Genomic DNA, 7,619 nt, shown 5'->3' on the forward strand with positions numbered 1-7,619 from the left:
CCTGTGCAGAGGAGTGTGGGTGCCATGTGGAAAAGTGTGAAGATCTACACTGCGAGCGCCTTGAATCCCATACAGTGGAGTGTAAACCTTTTCCGTGGATATGGGGAGTCGTCAAGAGATTTCAGTTAGCAATGTGGTGTGCACAGATACGCATTCTAGGTGTCTTAAGCTTCTTATCAAATTAAACGCCCACCGTTTCACACCACTTTTTGAAGTGAAGCTTTGAGCCTTATTATACAGTCACGTGCCACATACTGTCCGTTCAGGCAACATCCGACCACATGTATGAACGTGATCCCATAAGGTTATACAGGCGGTCCCCTGGTTACAAACGTCTGACTTCCATACAACCCATAGTTATGAACCAACCCCTGTAAAGCCTACTACATGAAAAATTTGCGGTACATACAGTGCTTCATAATAACAGACAGGCACTGCTTTGTGACCTGCATCAGAGCATTATTGTTACTATTATTACCGTGTTACTATGTTGAAGATGTTTTAGTGTTTCTTTAATGTTTTCATGCATAGAAAGGTACACTCTGTATTATACACTAAGACAAACGTTTGACAAATGATGTTAGATACAAACCGTACCTAACTGTTCTGACTTACTTACAAATTAGACTTAAAGACAGATTTAGGAATGGAGCTCGTTCATAATCCAGGGACTGCCTGTGTATAATACAGTGCTCACATAACGTCCTATTTCACAGAACGTGTCGTGCACATTAAGCGGTGCATGACTGTATGTCGTGTTGCTCTGATGGTATGTATGATAGCTAAGGTGGTCAACCGCAACTTCCCTCTGTGTAGACATCCTGGTTAATAGATTACTAGTTAGTTAAGGAGCCCTGGTGGCGCAGTGGTTAAGCATTTGGCTGCTAACCAGAAGTTGGCAGTTTGAATCCACCAGCCGCTTCTTGGAAACCATATGGGGCAGTTCTATTCTATCCTATAAGGTCACTATAAGTCAGAATCAACTCGATGGAAATGGGTTTGGTTTTGGGTTTTTAGTTTGTGAAAACTGCAGAACAATAATTTTAAAAGTATGATTGGAAGATTCAGTGATAGAGCAGCCACGTCTGAAAAATGATTTTGCCTCAAGATCTTTTCATTGTTTTGGTGTTCTGCAGTCTCGCTCTGATATAGGTAAGCGTGCACTTTCTAAAAGGCATCAACTTGAGTTCACTGTATCTCCTCCATCGATGGGGGCTCACTGGCTGTCTTCAGTTCTGGAGACCTCTCAGCCATTATTTTTCCAAAGATGGTCTCTGCCCTGTTCACGGTTTCTCTTTTTACGCGCTCCAGTTGACTGCGTGCAGGGTCTTCCATCTGTACCCTCCATGTCTCAAAACTGCTCTTTCGTATTTCCTGTGTCTTCATCTCTCGGTTGCGTTCTGGAGCTGTCCGTCAGCGCTACATTCCACTGTGTTCTCCCCCGGGGCTGTGTCTGCTCTGCTGCCCAGCCCCTCTCCAGCTTTCGTTCCTCACACCCTCGACCTGTATGCATACTTCCAACCAAGTCTCTTCTTTCTGAAATCAGAACTGTCAGTATGTTTTATAATAAGATCAGTCATTATAACAATATATAATGCCATTAGTATTAGCAGAACCTTTTTATATTCCAGAGTAATTCTAATATCTGAAGTCTTTACACATCAGCTGCCTTTTTCTGTTGGTTTCTGCTTTTGTATATTGTAAACTTTATTCCTTTAGATTTTGTGATTTTTGGCTGTGACCTCGTATTTCTGAGAACTTTAGGAATTATTTGAGACTTGGGTTAAACTGAGTCCAAAGAGAATGGACGTTTACTTCTGCCAGGCTCCCGGGGGGACGACCAGCCCAATTCTTTGGGGGCACTAGCAACTTACGACGTTTGAGAATTTTGGGGGCCATCTACTGTTGTCCTTAGCTGCCGTTGAGCCGATTCTGACACATGGAGACCCCATGTGTGCAGAGTAGAACTGCTCCATAGGGTTTTCAAGGTTGTGACCTTTTGGAAGCAGATCTCCAGGCCTGTCTTCCGAAGCGCCTCTGGTTGGGTTTGAACTGCCAGACTTCCGGCTAGTAGTCAAGCGCTTAACCGTTGGTGCCATGTGAATTCTCAGTGTAATCCTGCTGGGGCTTGGACTTCTGGTTATAAAGCTCACAGGAGCCTTTTTTCCCTCCTCTCTGCTACCAAGGGCCAGGGTTCGTGGGCTTCTTCACAGGCCGGTGTGAGTGTTATTTATATTCGTCCGTGTTGTTGTGGGCCATCAGGTTGATTCTGACTCACAACGACCCCACGTGACAGAACTGCCCCATCGGGTTTTCTAGGCTGTCATCTTTATGGGAGCAGGTCACCAGGTCTTCCTCCCTTGGAGCGGCTGTGGGTTTGAACCATGACCTTTCAGTTAGCAGCCGAGTGCGTAATCACTGCACCACCATGCGCCTTCCCCTCCTTACACATATATAATTAACCATATATTTTAATATGTAATTATATAAATATACACAGTTACTTTCAAATAATACAAATCTGGTACATCCCACCATCTTGCTGTACCCATACATGTAAATTATTTTTTAAATTATAACAAAATCTACTTATAAATAATCTTTATTGTATAATCAGGTTAAATGAGATTACCAGTGAGCTATGCTGAAGTACTTTAAAGCGGTAAAATTCAGTTAAATCTTAATTATTGTGAGTATTCGGTTCGAGAACAGCGACTTCTAGAGTAGGTTGACCGACACTGAAGGTCGTAGCAGGAGGAGGAATAGACGTCTTACGGGAGCTGTTTGGGTGACGATTTTTTAGTGTTGTGATGTGGTGAGGAGCTGGCCCTGTGTGTGCTGTGCTGCTGCTGCTAAGCGGTTAGGCTAGCCCTCAACCCTGGAACGGGAAGGTGCTTTCTTCATCTTTTCTAGGAAGCCTTCCTACCCTGGATCTTCGTGGTCTGTGACGCGCTGCGTTCCTTCCAGTGGGTCTGCACGTGGGACTCGTGGTCTGCGCTCTGTCATGAAGCACTTGCCTCTCCTGCTTCATTGTGGCTGTTTGGGAATGGCGTGTATGTCTGGCAGCAGGTCACATACCTCTTCTAGTTGTTTACTCTGCCCAGCCTGCGTCTTTCATCCACATTCACTTCCCAGTCCCCTTCCTGTGACTTATTTTTGTTAAGTAAAAATGAGATTTAACAAGTGTATAGAGCTGTGGTGGCGCAGTGGTTAAAGTGCCCGACTGCTAACTGAAAGGTTTCAGTTTGAACCCATCCAACGGCTCCGTGGGAGAAAGACCTGTTGATCCACTCCAATAAAGATTACAGCCTAGGAGACCCTAGGGGCCCTGTTCTGTAGGGTCACTGTGAGTGGGAATTGACTTGATAGCAACAGGTTTGGGCACTCATTCACTGAAGGAGCCCTGGTTGTGCAGTGGTTAAGCACTCGGCTACTAACTGAAAGGTCAGCGGTTTGAACCCACTAGCCACTCTGCTGGAGAAAGATGTGGCAATCTGCTCCCGTAAAGATGGAAGCCATGGAAACCCTATGGGGCAGTTCCACTCTGTCCTACAGGGTCGCTATGAGTCAGAAACGACTCGACCGCATACAGTAGTATAGTTCAAGGTCTGTTTAAAGATAGAAAAATACGTGGGGTTTGATAGCAGTTGACTGTTAGCCCATAAGGTTTTCATGTCCTATTTTGGCATATTTCACTTACTGTGGGTCCGAATATCATTCTGAGTGAAAACCTCAGTAGGTAGCATTTACTTGGAAGCAGTGGTCACTTTGGCATTTTTAAATAGAAAGTTTAAAATAGGATGATTCGTGGCTCCTCCCTTAAAGTAAGCATCTTTCTTTTACTTCCAAAAATGTACACTGAAGACATCTTCACCTTTTCTGAGCAGGCTTTCTGAAGCAGGTGGGACACAGCTCAGACAGGGACCGTCTCTGGCATGGGTACTGGCTAGGCTGCCCTGCCACTGAGACCACAGGGACCAGGGGTCCCGGCCTTGCTCCCTGCAGCCGCGTACCCGGCGCCAGCCCCACGTACGCACTTGCTGGTTTTCTGGTCCTGTGGCTCACAGGAGTACAGAAACATTAGCTTCTGTACACTGAGCATAAATTAGCTTTTATCTCCAGGTTTTATGGCAGTTTGTAATGCAAGTTAATAGGATTCATGGCCAGGAAATGAGATGTCCAGGAGTTAATAAGGCATGCCTTTTATATTAACCTGAACCTTGTTCATGAGTCCTGTTCCAGATCTCAGGTTCTGACGTCAGAGGATGGTGTTACAGAGTGACGTCTGTCAGTTATTCCTCACTTCAGCAAACTTCTAAATATGTTATAGGTGTTTCTTCCTCGTGGTTTCCATCATGCTGCACCCTTGCTTGTTTTATTGTCTCTCACTAGATCAGTTATTTACTGGGTAATGTCCTGGCATTTTGTATATTATACACTTGTGATGTGGGTGATGGATATGATTAAAAAAAAAAAAAACCCATTGACGTTGAGTTGGTTCTGACTCGTGGCAACCCCATGTGTTACAAAGTAGAACTGCATTCCACAGGTTTTCTTCACTGTAATGTTCACGGAAGCACATCACCAGGCCTCTCTTCTGTGGTATCGCTGGGTGAGTTTGAATGCCAACCTTTAGGTTCGTCTAAACCCAAAACCAAACCCATTGCCGTCAAGTCGGTTCCAAGTCATTACAACCCTATAGGACAGAGTAGAACTGCCCCACAGGGTTTCCAAGGAGCAGCTGGTGGATTAGAACTGCCAACCTTTTGGTTAGCGGCCGAGCTCTTAACCGCTGGGCCACCAGGGCTCCCCTTTGGGTTAGCAGTCGAGCGCAAACCATGTGTGTTGCACGGGGACCTTGATGAACGTGATGCTGTTAGTTGCTGCCAGGTCAGTTGTGACCCATGGCGTCCCCGTGTGTGTCAGAGTGGAACTGTCCCATAGGGGTTTCTAGGCTGTGTCCTTTTGGAAGTAGATCACTAGGCCTTGCTTCCGAGGAGCCTCTGGGTGGGCTCAAACGGCTAACCTTTTGGCTAGTAGTCAAGCACTTAACCATTAGTGCTGCCCCAGAGACATGTTACTGGTCTGATAATACCCGTGAAGTAAATGCAGCGTGCACGGTGGTCTCTGCTGAGCTGTGGGGGTGGGTCGGTCTGCGCACGCACGCACAGTTCCTCGTGACCCCCAGTGATCACATCAGCGAGTCTCAGAGAAGGCCCCAGTCCTAGACAGCTTCACAGTCTTCTCACTATAGTATTACGCAGTTACAGTTGCTCTCTGTGGGGTAGTCTGCCTCATGGTACCGTGTCGTTGCCTGGCCTTTCAGTCTCGGGGTAAACTGTAGCGCAGCAGAGGACCGTCAAGCGTCCGTGTGCAGAGTGAGGACGAGAGATCCGTTATAGCTGAGCAAGGACGGGCCTTGGAAGGGAGGGATCTGCCCAAGGTCACACCTGGCGTTTCTGTGAAAGAAAAACTGGTGCTGAGATGCACAGCTCTCCTGCAGTGAGCTTCTGAAGAAGGACCCCAGGGCAGTCTCAAGACTGGAGATGCACAGCTCTCCTGCAGTGAGCTTCTGAAGAAGGACTCCAGGGCAGTCTCGAGACTGTGGAGATGCACAGCTCTCCTGCAGTGAGCTTCTGAGGAAGGACCCCGGGGCAGTCTCGAGACTGTGGACAGGGCTAGTGTTACTCCTAGAGGTGGCCTGCCATGCCGAGCCTCCCCTCCCCTCCTCCCGCTCTCTCCCTCCATCCGCCCACTCATCCTGCCCTCAGTGTCTCACCTGCAGGGTGGCCCTTCCTTGCTCCCTCTTTCCCAGGCAGCTGCGCCTTTCCTGTGGTTCATGCACGGACGCACGTCTTCCTGGCATCTCTTCTCCCCTTCGCTCCACCTCCATCCAGCTCTCTAGGGAAAAGCTTTCTGTGCTACTCACCTCTCCTTCTCTCTTTTCCCTGTTCCTTCTGTGTTATTATTCTCCTCCTCCTCTACGTGGCACTTTTAAAGTAGAAGACAAAAACCTATCCTATTGTAGGACAGAGCATTAGTTGTACATGTGTGAGGAAGAAATCCTTCCATCTGAATCTGAAATACACCATGACAATATTCCAGAGCTATACAGATCTCAAGTTGTCCTAACGCCCCTTTCAGATTTCCACAGAATTCTGCCCTCTGTGGTTTCACCCATTTAATTAAACTATTTCCCTTAATGAAGAAGTGAACCCACGCTGCTGTTTGCTGTTTTGTGGATCTGCAGAATGGAGTGTATCCGTCCACAGATATTCTGTCATGACAGATGGTGGGTGGGCTCCAGCAGTGCAGACATAAGACCCTGCCTCTGTCTGCTGCTCACCGTTTAGTGGGGAGACAGGGAAGAAAGAGAGGATTCAGAAACACGAGGGGGCGCTGGGCGCCATGGGGATGGCACAGAACAAGCATGGAACCCAGACTGGCACAGGGCTGGTGGTGTGAGGTGGGACTGCTCGGGAGATGGCGTCTGAGGAAAGGCTGATGAAGAGTTATCCTCAGATAAAGGAGCAGAGACTTTAATGTGGGAGGAGTGTCCCCTGCAAGGGGACGTTCGGGAACAGCACACTGCTGGGGGAGGGGGCCGTGGGGGATGCGGCGGGGTAGGCGGGCTCTAGAGAGGATGGGGGCTCAGCCTTCTCAGGGACATGGCCTTTTATGGAGAGCGGCGGGCAGTTCTTAAGCGTTTTTATTGAGGGATGAACATTTTGGAAAGTTAGTTTGGTAGCAAGATGGAGGACACATTGGTCAGGGAAGAGATGGCAGCTGGGAGGCCAGCTGGCTCTTTTAGCCATCCAGGCAAGATGTGGAGAGTGGCTAAACTGAAAAAGTGGACGTGGGGAAGAAGAAGGGTGATGAGGTTCTCTAGGGTGTATTCTCAAACGTCTCGGCTGGAGAAAACGCGGAGGAAGAGTCAACGCCATGCCGAGGACTCCAGACTCGACAACTGCACGCCGCCCTGTCTGGAGAGAGAGTCTGAGAGCCACAGATCCGAGCGTGAAGACGGCCCGTTGACTCCAGGCTGCACAGAGACTGAGCCGTCCTTGGCGCCAAGTAGAACTGTCTAAAAGGATGTGTGGTGTTGAACTCCAGAGCGGTCTGGCCTAGAGGTATAACCTTGAGAATCATCAACAGCTACTTGGTAATTAAAACCTGCAAGTTGCCTCTTACACCCAGGAAGGAGGTATAGAGTGAAAGGAGTAACGGCAGAGGGTAGGACCCTAGGATATAACCGTAAGTGAGAAGAAATAGAACTGAAAAAGGGACGTTACCGCGAGTTTCAAGAGGCAAAGGCGTGGTCAGCTTGGGCGTCAAGAATAAAAAGGAAGCAATGGATTTGACAGCTAGGAAGAAACTTGATAAGGTACCCGCCTGGATGGACAGAGTCTCAGGTAGAGGGACAGATGCAGGCTGGTACCCACCTGGACAGACAGAGTGTCAGGGAGAGGGACAGACACAGCTTGTACCTGCCTGGACGGACAGAGTCTCAGGGAGAGGGACAGACACAGCTGATACCCGCCTGAATAGACAGAGTGTAAGGGAGAGGGTCAGACACAGGCTGATACCTGCCTGGATGGACAGAGTGTAAGGGAGAGGGT

The 7,619-nt window shown here is 48.3% G+C and overlaps 1 protein-coding gene across 1 annotated transcript in view; it reads left to right on the plus strand.

The window, feature by feature from the left end:
* TPK1 (thiamin pyrophosphokinase 1) overlaps nucleotides 1-7,619 on the plus strand; it is a 310,839-nt gene that overhangs the window by 175,874 nt on the left and 127,346 nt on the right. The gene's annotated exons all lie outside the window — the stretch shown is intronic.

This window comes from Trichechus manatus, unplaced genomic scaffold, assembly GCF_000243295.1.
Source record: "Trichechus manatus latirostris isolate Lorelei unplaced genomic scaffold, TriManLat1.0 scaffold00093, whole genome shotgun sequence".
NCBI classification, from domain to species: Eukaryota; Metazoa; Chordata; class Mammalia; order Sirenia; family Trichechidae; genus Trichechus; species Trichechus manatus.